This window comes from Oncorhynchus mykiss, chromosome 17 (genome assembly GCF_013265735.2).
Source record: "Oncorhynchus mykiss isolate Arlee chromosome 17, USDA_OmykA_1.1, whole genome shotgun sequence".
NCBI classification, from domain to species: Eukaryota; Metazoa; Chordata; class Actinopteri; order Salmoniformes; family Salmonidae; genus Oncorhynchus; species Oncorhynchus mykiss.
The window spans coordinates 57,399,540-57,421,740 of record NC_048581.1 but is presented as its reverse complement, the minus strand read 5'-3'; the positions used below and the strand labels follow the sequence as shown (position 1 = coordinate 57,421,740).

The following is a 22,201-nucleotide window of genomic DNA, read 5'->3' as shown; positions in this document are numbered from 1 at the left end:
CTGTACAGATGTAGAATCTTAAATTGAGCCAGTTTGCTACAGGAAATGTGGATTATAAGTAATGGCCAAACATTTTTCATTTGGGCAAATCAAGTCTGACATTTTAAAGTGGAAACTACAAACTTAGAAGCCTTTTAAAAATCTTGAATACACTACAAGTTTGCATTTCCTGCAGTGTAGGAAAATTCGCCGCAACCAGAGTGATCAAATTAAGATCCCACATCTGGAGTCACACAAGAAAAATGTTTCCATTATTCAACTCACGTTGGCAAGCACTATAGCCTCTTTGCCTGACCATATTGCTTCACTCTGGGAGATGTCGCCAGTATCAGAGGCTAGCAAGCACCTAAATACAACAGTTGCACTGGTCATTTGCAATGGCTTGCCATTACATTAGCTCATTGGCATGTCACGGTGACATCCAGATGGTGGCTAATACTACAAGTTATTTCTCCCTCACCCATCGAAATTAGCAACTTTATTTTACTAGTGCCATGCTGCTGTTTCCAGCTAGCCAGCATAAACTAGCAGGGCTCATCAGGATGACAGAATCCATTAGCTTTCACTCAACTCTCGCTGTGCGACATACTTTGTCAATTTGTGTACCAGTTGTGTCCGTATAGCCTCTCCCTGCTAGTATACAGTATACAGTCACTGCTCTCACTCACCCGCCTGCTTCTGGTAAGTTTTTTTGCTTATACTTGTAAATCATTTGTAAATAATTACCTAGTAATGTCTTAATTTTCCTCTTATGATGAATAAAAAGTTGGCTACAGATACACTACATGACCAAAAGTATGTGGACACCTGCGCATTGAACATCTCATTACATCTCGTTACAAAATCATGGGCATTAACTTCTTATGGCTGCAGGGGCAGTATTGAGTAGCAGTCCCAGTTGCTCGTATATGCATATTATTATTAGTATTGGATAGAAAACACTCTGACGTTTCTAAAACTGTTTGAATGATGTCTGTGATTATAACAGAACTCATATGGCAGGCAAAAACCTGAGAAGATATCCAAACAAGAAGTGAGAAATCTGAGGTTGGTCGATTTTCAACCCAGCCCCTATTGAATACACAATGGGATATTGGTTATGTTGAACTTCCACTAGATGTCAACAGTCTTTAGAAACTTGAATGAGGCTTCTACTGTGATGTGGGGCTGGATGAGAGCTCTTTGAGTCAGTGGTCTGGCAGAGAGCCAGGTCCTGGTCATGCGCATTACACATGAAAGCGACCTGCGTTCCATGGCTTTTCTACAGACAATGGAATTCTCCAGTTGGAACGTTATTGAAGATTTATGATAAAAACATCCTAAAGATTGATTCTATACTTAGTTTGAAATGTTTCTATGACCTGTAATATAACTTTTTGAAGTTTTCGTCCGACGTTCGGGTGGACCTGTACGAGCGTTTGGATTTGTGTACCTAACTCCCTAACAAAAGTAACTTACTTGGACATAAATAATGTACATTATCAAACAAATCAAACATTTATTGTGGAACTAGGATTCCTGGGAGTGCATTCTGATGAAGATCATCAAAGGTAAGGGAATATTTATAATGTTATTTCTGATTTCTGTTGACTCCTCTCTTTGGCTGGAAAAATGGCTGTTTTTTTCTGTGAGTTGGTGGTCACCTAACATAAACGTTTGTGGTCCTTTTAGCTGTAAAGCCTATTTGAAATTGGAATGTGGTGGGATTAACAACAAGATTACCTTTAAAACGGTATAACATGTATGTTTGAGGAATTTTAATTATGAGATTTCTGTTGTTTTGAATTTGGCACCCTGCACTTTCACTGGCTGTTGTCATATCGATTGCAGCCCTAAGACGTTTTAATATGGAGTTGGTGCCCCCCTTTCTGCCATAACAGCCTCAACTCTTCTGGGAAGGCTCTCCACTAGATGTTGGAACATTGTTGTGAGGACTTGCTTCCATTTAGCCATGAGAATTAGTGATGTCTGGCACAGATGTTGGTCGATTAGACCTGGATCGCAGTCGGCATTCCAATTAATCCCAAAAGTGTTCAATGGGGTTGAGGTCAGGGCTCTGTGCATACCAGTTAAGTTCTTCCACACCGATCTCGATAAACCATTTCTGTATATATATAGGACAGAACACACATCACGACAAGAGACACCTCAACACTACATAAAGAGAGACCTAAGACAACAACAGCATGCCAGCAACACATGGCAACACAACATGGCAGCAGCACAACATGGTACCAGCACATAACATGGTACAAACATTATTAGGCACAGACAACAGCACAAAGGGCAAGAAGGTAGAGACAACAATACATCATGCGACGCAGCCACAACTGTCAGTAAGAGGCCGCGTGCTTTACACCATTCAAGCCCACGCTTGGCATTGCGCATGGTGATCTTAGGCTTGTGTGTGGCTGCTCGGCGATGGAAACCCATTTCATGAAGCTCCCAAAGAACAGTTCATGTACTGACGTTGCTTACAGTGGCAGTTTGTAACCCGGTAGTGAGTGTTGCAACCAAGGACAGACAATTTTTAAGCGCTACGCGCTTATGTAGCCTGCAACTTCGCGACTGAGCCTAGACGTTTCCACTTCACAAGAACAGCCATTAAAGTTTACCAGGGCAGACATTTTACAAACTGACTTGTTGGCCATTCTACTGCCAATGTTTGTCAATGGAGATTGCATGGCCGTGTGCTCGGTTTTATATATCTGTCAGCAACGGGTGTGGCTGAAATAGCTGAATCCACTTATTTGAAGGGATGTCCACATACTTTTGTGTATATATATTGTATGTTCTAGTAATTATATGATCTGGCTAGCCAGCTAGATAGCTAACAAGCTAACTTTTAGCACCAAACCAAAATATTGTTGTCTAGAAAGTTGCTTTTAGTTGCCTGGCTTGCTAGATTATCACCACTGTGACCCTGCTGGTCATCAATGAACATTTGAACATCATGAAGAACTATCTAGCCTTAATGGCCATGTACTCTTATCTCCACCGCCACAGCCAGAAGAGGACTGGCCACCCCTCAGAGCCTGGTTATTCTCTAGGTTTCTTTTTAGGTTCTTGCCTTTCTAGGGAGTTTTTCCTAGCCACCGTGCTTCTACATCTGCATTGCTTGCTCTGTGGGGTTTTAGGCTGGGTTTCTGTATAAACACTTTCTGACATCTGCTGATGTAAAAAGGGCTTTATGCCAATCAATCAAATCTATTTATATCTTAAATAATTGTTAACTGGTACAGCTCATAATGCATAAAAATGCCGCCTCTGCATTATATTAAGCCGTAGGCAGAAATTTACCAAAATTATTACTAGGCGGAAATAAACTAAATAACTTTGCTATCAGCAATATGTTTCGGATATAAAGAGAAGACTGAAAAAAGTTGGTAAAGTTGTCGGAAATACGTCTTAGTATGAAAGGGATATACACTGAATGTACAAAACATCAGGAATACCTGCCTCAATTCGTCGGGGCATGAACTCTACATGGTGTCAAGCCTTTCACAGGGATGCTGGCCCATGTGTCAAGTTGGCTGGATGTCCTTTGGGTGGTGGAACATTGTTGATACACAAGGGAAACTGTTGTGTGAAAAACCCAGCAGAGTTGAAGTTCTTGACACACTCAAACCGGTGTGCCTGGAAAATACTACCATACCCCATTCAAAGGCACTTAAATCTTTTGTCTTGCCCATTCACCTCAATGGCACACGTACACAATTCATGTCTCAATTGTCTCAAGGCTTAAAAATCCTTATTTTTAAGCAGTCTCCTCCCCTTCATCTACACTGATTCTGGCCCTTCTTTGAACCTCCAGACGAGCTTCAATACCATACAACTCTCCATCCGTGGCCCCCAACTGCTCTTAAATGCAAGTAAAACTAAATGCATGCTATTCAACCGATCGCTGTCCGCACCTTCCCGCCCGCCCGCCCAGTATCATTACTCTGGCTGGTTCTGACTTAGAATATGTGGACAACTACAAATACCTAGGTGTCTGGTTAGACTGTAAACTCTCCTTCCAGACTCTCATTAAGCATCTCTAATCCAAAATGAAATCTAGAATCGGCTTCCTATTTTGCAACAAAGCCTCCTTCACTCATGCTGCCAAACATACCCTTGTAAAACTGACTATCCTACCGATCCTTGACTTCGGTGATGTAATTTACAAAATAGCCTCCAACACTCTACTCAGCAAATTGGATGCAGTCTATCACAGTGACATCCGTTTTCTCACCAAAACCCCATATACTACCCACCACTGTGACCTGTATGCTCTCCTTGGCTAACCCTCGCTTCATATTCGTTGCCAAACCCACTGGCTCCATGTCATCTATGAGTCTTTGCTAGGTAAAGCTCCTCCTTATCTCAGCTCACTGGTCACCATAGCAGCACCCACCCGTAGCACGTGCTCCAGCAGGTATATTTCACTGGTCACCCCCAAAGCCAATTTCTCATTTGGCCATCTTTCCTTCCAGTTCTCTGCTGCCAATGACTGGAACTAATTGCAAAAATCACTGAAGATGGAGTCTCATATCTCCCTCACTAACTTTAAGCATCAGCTGTCAGAGCAGCTCACAGATCATTGCACCTGTACATAGCCCATCTGTAAATAGCCCATCCAACTACCTCATCCCCATATTGTTATTTTTTTTCTCTCCTTTGCACCCCACTATCTCTACTTGCACATTCATCTTCTGCACATCTATCACTCCAGTGTTTAATTTCTAAATTGTAATTACTTTGCCACCATGGCCTATTTATTGCCTTACCTCCCTTATCTTACCTCATTTGCACATACTGTATATAGATTTATTTTCCTATTGTGTTATTGACTATGTTTGTTTTACTCCATGTGTAACTCTGTGTTGTTTGTGTTGCTTTGCTTTATCTTGGCCAGGTTGCAGTTGTAAATGAGAACTTGTTCTCAACTGGCCCACTTGGTTAAATAAAGGTGAAATATATATATATATTTTTTTTAAGTGGATTTAACATGCGACACCAATAAGGGATGATAGCTTTCATCTGTATTCACGTGGCCAATCTGTCATGTAAAGAGCAGGTGTTCCTAATGTTTGTACACTCAGTGTAAGTCTTTAGGTGGCCTTTGTTTTTCCATGTTTTCTACCCCCTACCCCTTTCAGATATACAAAAAGCTGGTAAAAAAAAAAAAGGTAAATTAGTGGTATTGTCTTCCGGATGTTTCTCACGGGAAACGTGTGAAGCGAGGCAGAGCAACATTCAGGAGTTTTGGGGGGGGGGGGGGTCTTTTCCTCTCAGGGTTCAGCTGGATACTGGCTTGATGGGTCAGCCAGAAGGCCACATGCCAGCTAGCTCCTGTGTCTTGTAAGTTGGGTTCCTGGTCAAAGGTCTTGACTTGTCATGACCAGGGTGAACCTTTTTTAGTTTTTAATTACATGCATCAGATTGGAGACGGATGGTGGTATCACCCTTTAGTTTATTGACGAGGCAGAAGACTGTTGGGCATTAGTTACTGGTAGAGAGATACACGAGCTTCGTGTTCAAAGGGTACCCATAGGTTGTTGTTGTGATTTCCTCCCCCCCGCAATGGTCTAAATCCAGAAGGCTCACACTCTGTTGACATGTTCAGGCTGAGGCAAGGTGTGCTGGTCATGTTTCCCAATTAGCTTACAGATGGTATAGGTTATGTAATGTTTTTGTATTGACTTTACTTAAACAGGAAATGTATAGAAGATATTGATCAGCTGAGCAGTGTGGTGTTAAATTAAATGAGCTGACTGATGCTGCAGGCTATGTCACTTCTTTGCCTAAGAAAGCACAAAGAGGAGGAAATGAAATCTTCAAAGATAAATTGCAAACCACTGTTAAAAGATGGCATTTCCATATCCTTGTGCAATGGTTCCTCGACCTGTCTATCTTGGACGTGATGGAAATGTATCAGCTGTGAAAACATTATAGCCTGAGCTATCAGCAACGTCCGTACCAAGAAGTGATTGTGTCAGCATTGAATATGCTACATTTCTATAAATTCTGATGCCAGCAGGATGCCTACTGCCTCACTTATTGGGGAAAAAATCGTAAATGCGCATTCTTCATGAATTTGCCATCGTGACTTATCCATCTCTGTCTTTGTTAACAGGATTCTTACCCTCCATCTTCCCTTATCTCTGGTGATTCAACGTGGTATAATGTGATGCAGGAACATCAGTGGCGCCAGTGAGATAAAGCATGGGATTGCCCCCCAGAGACAGGAACCACACTCCTATTCCTGAGGTTGAGGTCCCTGGCCCCAGAGGGCCACATGATAGACGGCTAGAAGCTAGCTCTGAGGTGAGTGGACTCATTATGACTATTTGGTCTGTGTCACTGATATCTGCAGTGCTAGGGAATTGACTGCTAAAAAATAATACACTTTACAGTTTCTATTGAGGTTAGATTTCGTATAGTTGTTGAGGTATCACACTGAAGCCCCTGTAGGTGATTGTCACCATCCAATGAGCAGCGCCTCATCAATATTGGTCAATATTGGGGACGTACAGGTAACAGCCAAACATGGTTTTAGAGATTCTCTGGTACTTTTGTATGCTTTTTAGCCAGTAGTTCTGAAAGTAGCACTCTCGAGCCAAAAGTGATCCCCAAAAATGTAGTACTACGTCTTTCCCACTCTGCTGTGTGTGCATGATGTGCCTCTTGCTAGCTGTCACTCAAATGGCGAGGGGCAGAAGCTCATTGGTTGAACTCTAATTGCTATGGGGCTGGCCGACGTGGGGGGAAATGTAGGGAAAATGGCGCAGCACAGCTTCCAGAAAGAAGTCGCTTTCAAACTAGGGATTTTGTGGCTAATTGAGGTAAAACAGTAATTCTGCTCATAGATTATGCACAAAGTATGAACTACACATTGACACATGTCAATGGGGCGGCAGGGTAGCCTGGTGGTTAGAGCGTTGGACTAGTAACCGAAAGGTTGCAAGTTCGAATCCCCGAGCTGACAAGGTACAAATCTGTCGTTCTGCCCCTGAACAGGCAGTTAACCCACTGTTCCTAGGCCGTCATTGAAAATAAGAATTTGTTCTTAACTGACTTGCCTAGTTAAATAAAGGTAAATACATCCAGCCCAAAGCGAAAGGTTTAAAAAATATGTTGTAGTTGCCAAAGTTCCAGAGCATGTCTAAAAGGGCCAGAACAGCTTCAATGCACCTTGGAATACAGTAGCTATAAATGGGGACATGCAATTTTTACTTCATATGTCATAAAGTGATTTGATCAACTATTTTGCTATTTGTTGAAATTAAGGTTAAGAAGGATTGCGAGGGGAGCATTTTACAGCTAATATTGAGAAGGAACTTCCCCTAGCTAGCTTATGTTGACCATTAGAATTAGCCAGTCTAACGTCTGCACCATGACCTTGAGTACGTCCAGCTAATGACTTTCCATTGGTGTCGGTTACAACAGTGGGTCATGCCTGAGATTTGAGTGTCACAGTGCTACAGGCTTAGCTGGATTAGACCCCCCCCCCCCCCCCCCCCCAAGCTCCTGTTGAGCTTGGAGATTTAGTGGTCACTGACTGAGCCCCTCCATTGCGTCTCCATTGAGGCTGGCTTGTACAGGAGAAAGTGAATGGAGTCGTCTGTCCACTGTGTCCAGGGTCAGTCCCGCCACCATTGCACAGGGGAAGAGTGGGGAAAGCAAGGGGCTTCTCTGGAGTGAACCAATGCCAAAAGGAGAACAAGATTAAGTGAGTGATAGAGCTGGGAAGTGAAGAGAGGGAACGAAAGAGGGGGTAATAGAGAGGCCATCTGTTGATTTTTAATTATTTTCAATCTGAGATTCTCCTTGATGAATTATTCAAGTCTTCATCAAAAGGCAGTTTTTTTTTCTCCTTTCTTCATCTTTGTCTTTATTTGCTCCTTTCTCTTCGTTTTTCTTTAAGGAGTGTATTATTTCTCTGGGCGGTTTACTCTCCCATGTAAATTAATGGACGCTATTGACGTCAAACGGCACTTCTGCTGCGGTTGTAATCTGCTGTGAGATTATTTAAATGCATGAGAGGAGGCTGTCTGGTTGTGGAAACTCTGTTTTATCAGTGCGGCAGTCTATTTCTGGCACTGTGGTTAAATTACTTTTTTAAATTTCCCTTTGATTTTGTATACATCGCTGTGCAGGAACCTCATCCACTCGACTGTCTATTTGTCTCAGTAGTTCATGAATATGGTTTCAATCCATTCTTGGAATTCATGCCGAGTTCTTGGTTTTCAGTCAACAGAGGTTATACTGTATCACCACATGATTTCAACAATGTTTTTTCACTGTTTTGGAAAAGAGATAAAACTACAGCAGAGTCCACTACCCGTTTTCCTTATCAGTTGTGACTGGTATAAAGTGATATTTAGACAAATGTATCTTGTCTTAGGCACTCATTTTGGGACCAGGTGCACAAACATCACTGACACTTGCAGACACACATGCTCGCTAACAACTGCTAGCCCCCCAGGATGGCAAACATTCCAATGGAGAGAGGGAATGGGTGGGGGCATACCGGGGATAATGATGACCAATATCCCTCTTCACAAAAAGATGTAGGCTGGGTGACCTAATGGGCTATGAATTCAAAACTCTTTACTTGACTACCACACTGTCAAGTTGGCTTCTGTGGACATTGGTTAGATATAGTTCAGTCTGTTGGTAGTCTAATATAAGTTCTCTAAACCTAGGCAAAAAAATATTACCACGAAAGACTAAGAAAGGAACAGTCTTGCTAGTTATCAGACCTCCAGGACATTATTACTTTCACAACCAGATCTCATTAGAAGTGTCTACTCTATGTGAAACTGTGCTCTGATTCTCCATAATGGCCATCCCTGTGGGACACACTGTGAGCCCCTGGAGGGTCCCTGTAGCACATATGCTACCCTTACTGTGTGGGTGTTCATAAAGATTAACGACATATGACAACTGATCTCACATTCCACAAATCTCTGGGGACAAGTGTGTGTAATGTGTAAGCATGGGTTTCTGAGTTTATGCACTATGAGGGGGGAGTTGAGGTGTGTGTGCCTATATCACTTTGGGTGACCCGATCAGATTCACATAGAAATGTGAGTTATAGCTCTGTCATTCTCATTGAAAGCAAGTCTAAGATGGCACCGTACTGGATGGCTGTCATTTTGTAAGCTCCGACCCAACTTATTATTTTGTTGTTTATTTTTATTTTACTTTCACAATGTATGCTATTATTTCTTACAGCCGACAATAACTTTTGAACATCAGCTCGGCAGTTACTTACCCCAATTCCGGCTTCTACTTCAACTCATCTGCCCTGGGCTCTCTCTGTAATTCCGACCCAATTTTTAGGCTACCCAAGAGGAAACGCTGGCATTACAGAGGCAGGGAGGGGGGGGTCCTGGTGATATGGAAGCGAAGGGAAAACCGGTCACGTCTTCCCTCATTCTACTGACCAGTCACTCCATAATAAGATGGATGAATCTGAATGCGGATTTGCTACCAACGGGAGTCTCAATTGCAATATTCTTTGCTTTTCTGAAACATGGCTCTTGGACAGCACCCCCCATGGCTATCCAACTCAATCAATTTTCCAGTCGGGGAAATTGAGTGGGGAGGGGTTTGCCTCTACATCAACACCAACTGGTGTGTGTCGACCCACTGTTCACCCGACTTGGAATACCTGATGGTCAAATACCGACCTTTCTACCTCCCGAGGGAATTTTCAGCTGTTATCTTGACTGTTGTATACATTACACCTCAGTACAATAAAAATAACAAGCTGGCACTTAACGAACTGTACAACGCTATAAACAAGCAAGAAAACCTACATCCAGAGGCTGCCTGTCTGGTTGCCCGGAGATTTTAATTCCGCATCACTAAAATGCGTGTTGGCCAACTTCCATCAACACGTCTCCACGCCACTGTCGTTATACCCCCAAGCAAGCATACAAGGCCCTCCCTCATCCGCCATTCCGCAAACCAGATCATGACTCCGTACTCCTGCTTCCTGTTAACAAGCAGAAACCCAAACAGGAAGTACCCTTGACTCGCTCTTTTGAGAAATGGTCACCAGAATCTGAGATGATGCTACAGGACTGCTTTGCTAGCGTTGAATAGAATATGTTTCGAGACTCCACCGATAACATTGATGAGCTATAATCTAAATTTGATCACATTCACATTTTCTCCTGACACACAAATGGACTATAAATGCATAACGTTACCAATTAGGTAACCCTGACCAGATGGACAGGGCGCATTGGCTGTATGCAGCTGCTCTTATTAGTAGCCTACAGTTAATAGTATAAAAATAGTATAGTTTTTATCCCATACCCCATGTCAGATTTCTAATGTTTAGATGTAGCCTAGGCTGCTACAACATTTGTGTCATGAGTTTTTGCTTGTGTCTGTCCGGAGTGATTATGTGTTATCATCTTTGCTAAATAAATACCGGAGGAAAGTGCAAAGCCTACTTGAGTGCACACGGAAACATGTGCTGCGTCAACCTCTCTAATGATGCGATGGAAGCTATCAAATCATTCAGAATTGTCTTCGACATCCCAGAAAAGATGTTCAGCATGTAAAGCATCGTAACATGCAATTACAGGCAGCTTGATGAAAGGCTCCGTGTTAACCAGCTATACATTTGATATCAGTTGGTATTGAATGCCCTCACCTTTTCATCCTTATTCATGAAACTGATCTCAGGCAGAGGTCGACCCTTGCTTATAATTTGCAACTTTTCTGTGTACCCTAGAGAATAAAAGGGGTTCTTCAACAAAAATCCACAACATTTTTGGCACCGTTGGCCATTCTATAATTCGGGCGGAGAAAACTGCACACAAGTTAGTAAGGCAAATGTGAATAAATTGCACTAACTGGACACAAAAATAAAGTTACAAACCCAAGACAACAATTGATAATATACCTCATCCATCTCCTGTAATTTTTTATTTATTTTTTTGAATAATGTCCCAAAAATGCTCAACTATCACTCTTCACTCTTTAATCTCTATCCAACAATGTCACCAAGCTTCTCAACACACAGAACCCCCATAATGCTCTGTGGCACAATCCCAATACAACACACTAGGTTCATTTTCTGATCCTACATCTATGATTGGATGGACAACATGTCAGTTCATACTGAAAAAGCTTTGATTGGTTGGAGGGTGTCCTCCGGGAGTGGTCATAATTACCATGTATGTCAATGGAAGGGGGTGAGGCCACCAGTTTTCAGTTCTTTCCACAGATTCTCGATTGGATTCAGGTCTGGACTTTGACTTGGCCATTCTAACACCTGGATATGTTTATTTTTGAACCATTCCATTGTAGATTTTGCTTTATGTTTTGGATCATTGTCTTGTTGGAAGACAAATCTCCGTCCCAGTCTCAGGTCTTTTGCAGACTCCATCAGGTTTTCTTCCAGAATGGTCCTGTATTTGGCTCCATCCATCTTCCCATCAATTTTAACCATCTTCCCTGTCCCTGCTGAAGAAAAGCAGGCCCAAACCATTATGCTGCCACCACCATGTTTGACAGTGGGGATGGTGTGTTCAGCTGTGTTGCTTTTACGCCAAACATAACGTTTTGCATTGTTGCCAAAAAGTTCAATTTTGGTTTCATCTGACCAGAGCACCTTCTTCCACATGTTTGGTGTGTCTCCCAGGTGGCTTGTGGCAATCTTTAAACTACACTTTTTATGGATATCTTTAAGAAATGGCTTTCTTCTTGCCACTCTTCCATAAAGGCCAGATTTGTGCAATATACGACTGATTGTTGTCCTATGGACAGAGTCTCCCACCTCAGCTGTAGATCTCTGCAGTTCATCCAGAGTGATCATGGGCCTCTTGGCTGCATCTCTGATCAGTCTTCTCCTTGAATAAGCTGAAAGTTTAGAGGGACGGCCAGGTCTTGGTAGATTTGCAGTGGTCTGATACTCCTTCCATTTCAATATTATCGCTTGCACAGTGCTCCTTGGGATGTTTAAAGCTTGGGAAATATTTTTGTATCCAAATCCGGCTTTAAACTTCTTCACAACAGTATCTCGGACCTGCCTGGTGTGTTCCTTGTTCTTCATGATGCTCTCTGCGCTTTTAACGGACCTCTGAGACTATCACAGTGCAGGTGCATTTATACGGAGACTTGATTACACACAGGTGGATTGTATTTATCATCATTAGTCATTTAGGTCAACATTGGATCATTCAGAGATCCTCACTGAACTTCTGGAGAGAGTTTGCTGCACTGAAAGTAAAGGGGCTGAATAATTTTGCACGCCCAATTTTTCAGTTTTTGATTTGTTAAAAAAGTTTGAAATATCCAATAAATGTCGTTCCACTTCATGATGGTGTCCCACTTGTTGTTGATTCTTCACAAAAAAAATACAGTTTTATATCTTTATGTTTGAAGCCTGAAATGTGGCAAAAGGTCGCAAAGTTCAAGGGGGCCGAATACTTTCGCAAGGCACTGTATTTTGTATAGTTTTATCTAAAAAGGATAACTTAAAAAAAAAATGTTTGACAATTTAAAAAAAATTACATTTCACTGAGGATGATCCTCTTCCTCACCTGTCCTCTGAGGAGCCTTCACTTATATATATATATACACACACATACACACAAACACAACATGTAAAGTGTTGGTCTCATGTTTCATGAGCTGAGAGAAAAGATTCCAGACATTTTCCATACACACAAAAAGCTTATTTCTCAAGAATCTGAGACCAGCCACCTGGACAGCTGATGAAACTGAGGAGTATTTATATTAGTACTAAAGCCCTTTAGTGGGGAAAAACTCATTCTGATTGGCTGGGCCTGGCTCCCAAGTGGGTGGGCCTAGTATTACATTGTTAATGATTATTTATTGTTGGGTTTTTGAGTTTGCAAGAAAGTAATTTCACTGTGCATGTGACATTAACTTGAAACTTTGTGTGCTATTCCCATTCTTTTACGTTTAGTTTTTGAGTATTTTACTCTTGGTTATGTGCTTCAAACAAATTAAACTATATTTTTGGTTATTTTAAATACTTTTCACAGCGGTTTAGATGGTACAATGATTCTCTACACTATATATTGCTTGTTTTGTCACAAACTGAAATTAGGCAAACTATTAGAATTTTAGGAAATGGGGGTGCGATTTCTGCATATTGCACCTTTTTTAAAAGAAAGATTCACCCATTCTGAATGTTATATTGTTTTTTTCACCTCTGAGTGATGTTCTATCGATTTCCCATTGTAATTTCATGGGAATCTGAGTTAATGCCATTCAAACAGGCAGAAATACAGCCGGGTGTGATGACCAGTGGTACAAATGAAAATGTATGCAATCACTACGGCATTTCGCTCTGGATAAGAGCATCTGCTAGTTGACTAAAATGTAAATGTATTCATTTTTCAGTGGGGACCCCATTTTTTTTTTCTGGCAAAATTTCTGGTGACCCATTTTATTTTCCCACGGATTTCTTGCAACCCAACCCAACCCAAAATCGAATGACACATCAACAAATAACCTCCAATTCATTGCATTTTTATCTCTTATCAAAATGAGAAAAAAACTATAAATACATGTACAATTTTATTTTTTATTTTTTTAATACCACTGGCTTAAGGTGACAGAGCAGGGTCAGGCATGCTTTCACATTGTCTGCTAGAATTCTGTATGTGTGTGTGTCCATTATACCTGAGAACTCCCTGGACACTAGCCCTCTGACATTTACACATTCACACATCATTGTTCCACTGCTTCCTTACAATAACTCACAAGGACGTTTGATTAGATTTCACTTCACACAGATGAGGTAGTTTGTTATTCTAAATCAAGCTCACTGTTGTTGTTCAGATGTGCCATCTTTCACCATCCATCCAATCTCGTTTTGTTCTCACTTTTGCTGATAGGGAGTTAACTCTCTGTTCTAAGGCACATGGCTGCTATTTAAAATGTCAATATGCTAGCTCTATCTGTATGGGTACTTACTTTCTGTGACCTTTGCGGATGAAGTGGAGAAGAGAAGGTTTAATGTAGAGTAATCCTTTTGCCCTGGTGTCAGACACTCTACCCTCAATATGCAGTAGAGTAAAACTTACCGTATGCTTCACAGTCAACAGTTTGTGAATATATTATGACACATTTTTATTTGTTTTGATGTTCAGCAGGAATTTTTTCAGCTTTCGAGCACTTTTTTTTCTTTCTTGAGGCTTGCCGAAGTTGGTGATTGGTCAACAGTAGGAATTCTTCAATTAAGTGTTTGTCATTCAACGACAGCCGACAAGTTTTCTCATGCACATTTTTTTCACTTGAGAAATACTGCACATTTTAAATTCCAGCGCTTCACTTGACTTTACTTCAAAATCCCAAGCGTGTTAGCCGTCTACGGCCATCTTAGATGTAAAATTGCGTGACCTATGAACTCTTCTGCAAAAACGTCTCAATTAATTACATATTTATTTTATCTTAGATTAATAAAGACTATATTTTGAAGAAGTGTACTGGCTACAGTGCATCAAGAGGGACAAACGCAAATACTGCAGCTTTTTTCTTGTTTTTCAAGTGAAGGTATTTTAAGGGAGGATGCGAGCACAGACATTAATTTTGCCCAGCCGAGTTCTGCTAGGAGCAAACCGAACCTATGTATGCGGATGCCTTAAGCCCCCTCACCCACACCCTAAACAAATCCCACCTTGGTGTGGTCCAGCTGGTTTGGGTGTCAGGCAGTGTGTGTACAGACACATGCATACACACAGTGCGTACAGTGTTCCCCTCCTAGCTTCCCCCTTCCCTTTTGATGTGTGCTGTGTGGATGCAGCCCCTCTTATTTTTATATATTTATTCATTCTTACCCTCTCCCTAGGCAGGGATTTGAGTCCCACTTGGCTTGCCTTCTCTTTCTCTCTCCTCACCTCGCTCTCTTTCTCAAAATAAGCAAACTGGAATCCAACTGACTGAATTGGTCACAATTAAACAGTAGGATTCTGTATCAGCAGGGTGCAGGCTGGTTTGGGGACCTAATACCACAAAAGCAAGATATTATTTTATAAAGCACATCTTCATAACAGGCAGCGTGAAGGACACCGAAAATGACCCTCTCTGGGGGTAGTCTACAAAATGTACAGTAGTGCGTTGTGTTTGGCGATCTAAGTTAGAAGAAAAAAAATCTGGATGGTTGGTTCTGGGTAAAAACATCTGCTAAATGAATAAATGTATGATGAATAGCTACACAGCAGACAACGGGGTAGTCCTATATACTTGTCATGACCGAGACACAGGCCTCTGTACCAGATAAACACTCAGAAGAACAGCTGATACTACACATGCTTGTCTTCTCTAACCTTATTACAAGATATGAAAATACATTTGGAGAGCTTATATCTATATACACTACCGGTCAAAGGTTTTAGAACACCTACTCATTCAAGGGTTTTTCTTTTCTTTTTATTATTTTATACATTGTAGAATAATAGTGAAGACATCAAAACCATGAAATAACACATATGGAATCATGTAGTAACCAAAAAAGTGTTAAACAAATCAAAATATATTTTATATTTGAGATTCTTCAAAGTAGCCACCCTTTGGCTTGATGACAGCTTTGCACACTCTTGGCATTCTCTCAAGCAGCTTCACTTGGAATGATTTTCCAACAGTATTGAAGGAGTTCCCACATATGCTGAGCACTTGTTGGCTGCTTTTCCTTCACTCTGCGGTCCGACTCATCCAAAACCATCTCAATTTGGTTGACGTCAGGGGATTGTGGAGGCCAGGTCAGTTCTAAATAAATAAAACAGTGTCACCAGCAAAGCACCCCCACACCATAACACCTCCTTTTCCATAAATTATGGTGGGAAATACACATGCAGAGATCATCCGTTCACCCAAACTGCGTCTCACAAAGACACGGCGGTTGGAACCAAAAATCTAAAATTTGGACTCCAGACCAAAGGACAAATTTCCATCGGTTTAATGTCCATTGCTCGTGTTTCTTGGCCCAAGCAAGTCTCTTCTTCTTATTGGTGTCCTTTAACCTCTCTAGGGTATGTGGGATCCTAGTGTCCCATCTGGCCAACATCCAGTGAGATTGCAGAGCGCCAAATTCAAATACAGAAATGCTCATTATAGAAATTCAGAAAACAAAACATATTTTACATAGGTTTAAAGATTTAACTTCTTGTTAATCCAACCACGGTGTCAGATTTATAAAATGCTTTTTGGCGAAAGCATACCTAGCCCAGAACATACCTAGCCCAGAACATAGCCCAGTTGACAAATTATTACAAACAGTTATTACCAACCAAGCAGAAGCGTTACAAAACTCAGAAATAGAGATACAATTAATCCCTTACCTTTGATGATCTTCATATGGTGGCACTCAGAAGACATTCATTTACTCAATAAATGTTCCTTTTGTTCGGAAGTCTCTTTATATCCAAAAACCTCCGTTTTGTTTGCGCATTTTCTTCAGTAATCCACAGGCTCAAACGCAGTCAAAACAGGCAGACAAAAAAATACAAATTGTATCCGTAAATTTCATAGAAACATGTCAAACGATGTTTATATTCAATCCTCAGGTTTTTTTTAGCCTAAATGATCTATAATATTTCAACCGGACAATAACGTTGTCAATATAAAAGGTAAACAAGAAATGCACTCTCTTGGGATTGCGCATGAAAAAGCTCTGTGACACGTCAGGGTCCACTCATTCAGACTGGTCTTACTCCCTAATTTATAAGAAACAATTTCTAAAAGACTGTTGACATCTAGTGGAAGGCATAGAAACTGCAAATTGAGTCCCATGTCAATGGATACTGCAATGGCATTGAATAGAAAACTACAACCCCCCCCCCAAAAAATATTTTTCTCAGGTTTTCGCCTGCCAAATCAGTTCTGTTATACTCACAGACACTATTTCAACAGTTTTGGAAACTTTAGTGTTTTCTATCCAAATATACCATATGCATATCATATCTTCTGGGCACGAGTAGCAGGCAGTTTAATTTGGGCATGCTTTTCATCCAAAATTCCGAATGCTGCCCTCTACCTTAGAGAGGTTCAGGCCTGATTCACACAGTCTCCTCTGAACGGTTGATGTGTCTATTACTTGAACTCTGTGAAGAATTTACAGTTGAAGTCGGAAGTTTACATACACCTCAGCCAAATACATTTAAACTCAGTTTTTCACAATTCCTGAAATATAATCCTAATAAAGATTCCCTGTTTTAGGTCAGTTAGGATCACCACTTTATTTTAAGAATGTGAAATGTCAGAGTAATAGTAGAGAGACTGGTTTATTTAAGCTTTTATTTCTTTCATCACATTCCCAGTTGGTCAGAAGTTTACATACACTAAATTAGTATTTGGTAGAATTGCCTTTAAATTGTTTAACTTGGGTCAAACATTTCGGGAGGCCTTCCACAAGCTTCCCACAATAAGTTGGATGAACTTTGGCCCATTCCTTCTGACAGAGCTGGTGTAACTGAGTCAAGTTTGTATGCCTCCTTGCTCGCACACACTTTTTTAGTTCTGCCCACAAATGTTCTATCGGATTGAGGTCAGGGCTTTGTGATGGCCACTCCAATACCTTGACTTTGTTGTCCTTAAGCCATTTTGCCACAACTTTGGAAGTATGCTTGGGGTCATTGTCCATTTGAAAGACCCATTTGCGACCAAGCTTTAACTGATGTCTTGATGTTGCTTCAATATGTCCACATAATTTTTCTTTCTCATGATGCCATCTATTTCCAAGTGCAACAGTCCCTCCTGCAACAATGCACCCTCACAACACGATGCTGCCACCCCCATTGCTTCAATATATCTTGTGAAGTGCACCACTCCCTCCTGCAGCAAAGCATCCCCACAACATGATGCTGTTTCACGGTTGGGATGGTGTTCTTCGGCTTGCAGGCCTCCCCCTTTTTCCTCCAAACATAATGATGGTCATTATGGCCAAACAGTTCTATTTTTGTTTCATCAGACCAGAGGACATTTCTTCAAACAGTACAATCTTTGTCCCCATGTGCAGTTGGAAACCGTAGTCTGGCTTTTTTATGGCGGTTTTGGAGCAGTGGCTTTTTCCTTGCTGAGCGGCCTTTCAGGTTATGTCGATATAGGACTCGTTTTACTGTGGATATAGATACTTTTGTACCTGTTTCCTCCGGCATCTTCACAAGGTCCTTTGCTGTTGTTCTGGGATTGATTTGCACTTTTTGCACCAAAGTACATTCATCTCTAGGAGACAGAATGCGTCTCCTTCCTGAGCGGTATGACAGCTGCGTGGTGTTTATACTTGCGTACTATTGTTTGTACAGATGAACGTGGTACCTTCAGACGTTTAGAAATTGCTCCCAAGGATGAACCAGACTTGTGGAGGTCTACAAATGTTTTCTGAGGTCTTGGCTGATTTCTTTAGATTTTCCCATGATGTCAAGCAAGGAGACACTGAGTTTGAAGGTAGGCCTTGAAATACATCCACAGGTACACCTCCAATTGACTCAAATTATGTCAATTAGCCTATCAGAAGCTTCTAAAGTCATGACATCATTTTCTGGAATTTTCTGGAAGGCACAGTCAACTTGGTGTATGTAAACTTCTGACCTAGTGGAATTGTGATACAGTGAATTATAAGTGAAATGATCTGTCTGTAAACAATTGTTGGAAAAAATACTTGTGTCATGCACAAAGTATACAGTGCCTTGCGAAAGTATTCGGCCCCCTTGAACTTTGCGACCTTTTGCCACATTTCAGGCTTCAAACATAAAGATATAAAACTGTATTTTTTTGTGAAGAATCAACAACAAGTGGGACACAATCATGAAGTGGAACGACATTTATTGGATATTTCAAACTTTTTTAACAAATCAAAAACTGAAAAATTGGGCGTGCAAAATTATTCAGCCCCCTTAAGTTAATACTTTGTAGCGCCACCTTTTGCTGCGATTACATCTGAAAGTCACTTGGGGTATGTCTCTATCAGTTTTGCACATCGAGAGACTGAAATTCTTTCCCATTCCTCCTTGCAAAACAGCTCGAGCTCAGTGAGGTTGGATGGAGAGCATTTGTGAACAGCAGTTTTCAGTTCTTTCCACAGATTCTCGATTGGATTCAGGTCTGGACTTTGACTTGGCAATTCTAACACCTGAATATGTTTATTTTTGAACCATTCCATTGTAGATTTTGCTTTATGTTTTGGATCATTGTCTTGTTGGAAGACAAATCTCCGTCCCAGTCTCAGGTCTTTTGCAGACTCCATCAGGTTTTCTTCTAGAATGGTCCTGTATTTGGCTCCATCCATCTTCCCATCAATTTTAACCATCTTCCCTGTCCCCGCTGAAGAAAAGCAGGCCCAAACCATGATGCTGCCACCACCATGTTTGACAGTGGGGATGGTGTGTTCAGGGTGATGAGCTGTGTTGCTTTTACGCCAAACATAACGTCCTGCATTGTTGCCAAAAAGTTACATTTTGGTTTCATCTGACCAGAGCACATTCTTCCACATGTTTGGTGTGTCTCCCAGGTGGCTTGTGGCAAACTTTAAACAACACTTTAATGGATATCTTTAAGAAATGGCTTTCTTCTTGCCACTCTTCCATAAAGGCCAGATTTGTGCAATATACGACTGATTGTTGTCCTATGGACAGTCTCCCACCTCAGCTGTAGATCTCTGCAGTTCATCCAGAGTGGTCATGGGCCTCTTGGCTGCATCTCTGATCAGTCTTCTCCTTGTATGAGCTGAAAGTTTAGAGGGACGGCCAGGTCTTGGTAGATTTGCAGTGGTCTGATACTCCTTCCATTTCAATATTATCGCTTGCACAGTGCTCCTTGGGATGTTTAAAGCTTGGGAAATCTTTTTGTATCCAAATCCGGCTTTAAACTTCTTCACAACAGTATCTCGGACCTGCCTGATGTGTTCCTTGTTCTTCATGATGCTCTCTGCGCTTTTAACGGACCTCTGAGACTATCACAGTGCATTTATACGGAGACTTGATTACACACAGGTGGATTGTATTTATCATCATTAGTCATTTAGGTCAACATTGGATCATTCAGAGATCCTCACTGAACTTCTGGAGAGAGTCTGCTGCACTGAAAGTGAAGGGGCCGAATAATTTTGCACGCCCAATTTTTCAGTTTTTGATTTGTTAAAAAAGTTTGAAATATCCAATAAATGTCGTTCCACTTCATGATTGTGTCCCACTTGTTGTTGATTCTTCACAAAAAAATACAGTTTTATATCTTTATGTTTGAAGCCTGAAATGTGGCAAAAGGTCGCAAAGTTCAAGGGGGTCGAATACTTTCGCAAGGCACTGTATGTCCTAACCGACTTGCCAAAACTACAGTTTGTTAACAAGAAATTGTGGATTGGTTGAAAAACTAGTTTTAATGACTTCAACCTACCTTCCATTTTCGAATGTATTTGGGCTGCAATCTGAGGTACAGTTAACTCTAACTTGTCATCTGCAGCAGAGGTAACTCTGGGTCTTCCTTTCCTGTAGCGGTCCTCATAAAAGCCAGTTTCTTCGTAGCGCTGGATGGTTTTTGCAACTGCACAAAGTTCTTGACTTTTTCATTATTGACTGACCTTTATGTCTTAAAGTAATGATGGACTGTCATTTCTCTATGCTTATTTGAGCTGTTCTTGCCATAATATGGACTTGGTCTTTTACCAAATAGGGATATCTTCTGTATACCACCCCTACCTAGTCACAACACAACTAATTGGCTCAAACGCATTAAGAAGGAAAAAATTCAACAAATGTACTTTTAACAAGGCACTCCTGTTAATTGAAAATGGATTCCAGGTGACTACCTCTTGAAGCTTGTTGAGAGAATGCCAAGAGTGTTGAAAGCTGTCATCGAGGCAAATGGTGGCTACTTTGAAGAACATAAAATATATTTTGATTTCTTTAACACTTTTTTGGTTAGAAATAGAAATAGTTTTCACATGCAAACTTTGTGTCCGAACTCGGAATCAAATGTGTTTCCCACGAATAATATGGTTGCTGTGGTGGTTTTATTTTGATTTGGTGACTTTCTGCATGTATCAAAGTCCCAACAGATAGCTTGATATCAGATGGCTCCATTTAAACATAATTATTAGGGAAATTCTTCTCCTTGCAAAGCACGTAAATGTTTAAATTAAACTATATTAATCGGACTATTGATGATAATCATATTATTTTTTGCGTTTAACCGTACTCATTTAAACGCCCTGTACGGTTCCTCTGTGAGATGCAGGGAGGGGGCTGACTTATAATTCAGACAGTAGATCTCTTTATCGTAATTGAGAGGGGAGCTGTAAACCCTCATTGATTTTGTCACCAGTGTCTGTGTCCTTGTTGGTCCCTGGAGTGGCTTCATTACACCAGGATATATATCTAATATTCTTTGATTAGCTCTGACTCACTTTCTGTAGGCTACTTCGACATCTACCCTACACTCGTTTCCTCTTAATCTCACTATCTCACTCTCTCTTAATTAACCACTTTGGGTGGGGACTCAGTGTGTCTTGTCTTGTTAATCAGATGACTTGGCTTGATTACCCCCCAGGGATGATGTGATACAGAGGAATCCCACCCCTCAACTGGGAGACAGAGAAACCCACCCCCCCAAGCAAAGACAAACTGTTCTGGGGTCAGAAGTAGTAGTGGGGGGGATGCAGAAGAGAGCCAGCCATACTGTAGAATGAGGGAAGTGTGACGATTACATTTTTCACACAGTTTTATCACACAAACACACACACGCACATGTTTAGTGTGTGCTAGCACTATACAAACATTATGATGAAACCAAATTTGCTGACGGGTGTGTTTTTGTTGGTATGAAGCCGTTGTGAAAGGGAAGTGAGTTTGTCGTTTTTGGCTTTGTGTTGTTAGGGCTTTTGTTTGTCTGAGTCGGTCCACATGAGGAACAGTGTTTTGCAAAGGTCTTATTATTGCAGTTCTTCCTACTGTAATGCACAAACCATAGGTGCTGATTGATTGCTGATCATGGAGCGTCAGAACTATCATCCTATTACACTAAAAAGATCTCTATCCATAACAGTTGTGTGTTATTGTATCTGATGTTCATTCTCAAACTGATGATTCACCTGTTCTGGGGGACATTTGCTGATCTAAACTAGGTTTCCATCCAACTTTTGCGTGGGATGAAATGTCACGACCGGCCTGATGGAAACAGCACATTTTGTCAGTAAACTTTCCAAATGTCGACAAACAATATACGCTAGACA

General features: G+C 41.1%; 1 protein-coding gene across 3 annotated transcripts in view; it reads left to right on the top strand.

The window, feature by feature from the left end:
- LOC110494193 (nck-associated protein 5-like) overlaps positions 1-22,201 on the top strand; it is a 103,274-nt gene that overhangs the window by 38,911 nt on the left and 42,162 nt on the right. For all 3 annotated transcript variants that reach the window (XM_021569023.2, XM_036950261.1, XM_021569021.2), the window contains exon 2: positions 6,119-6,309. The gene's annotated coding sequence lies outside the window, so the exon portion shown is untranslated. The remainder of the gene's footprint in view (positions 1-6,118; positions 6,310-22,201) is intronic.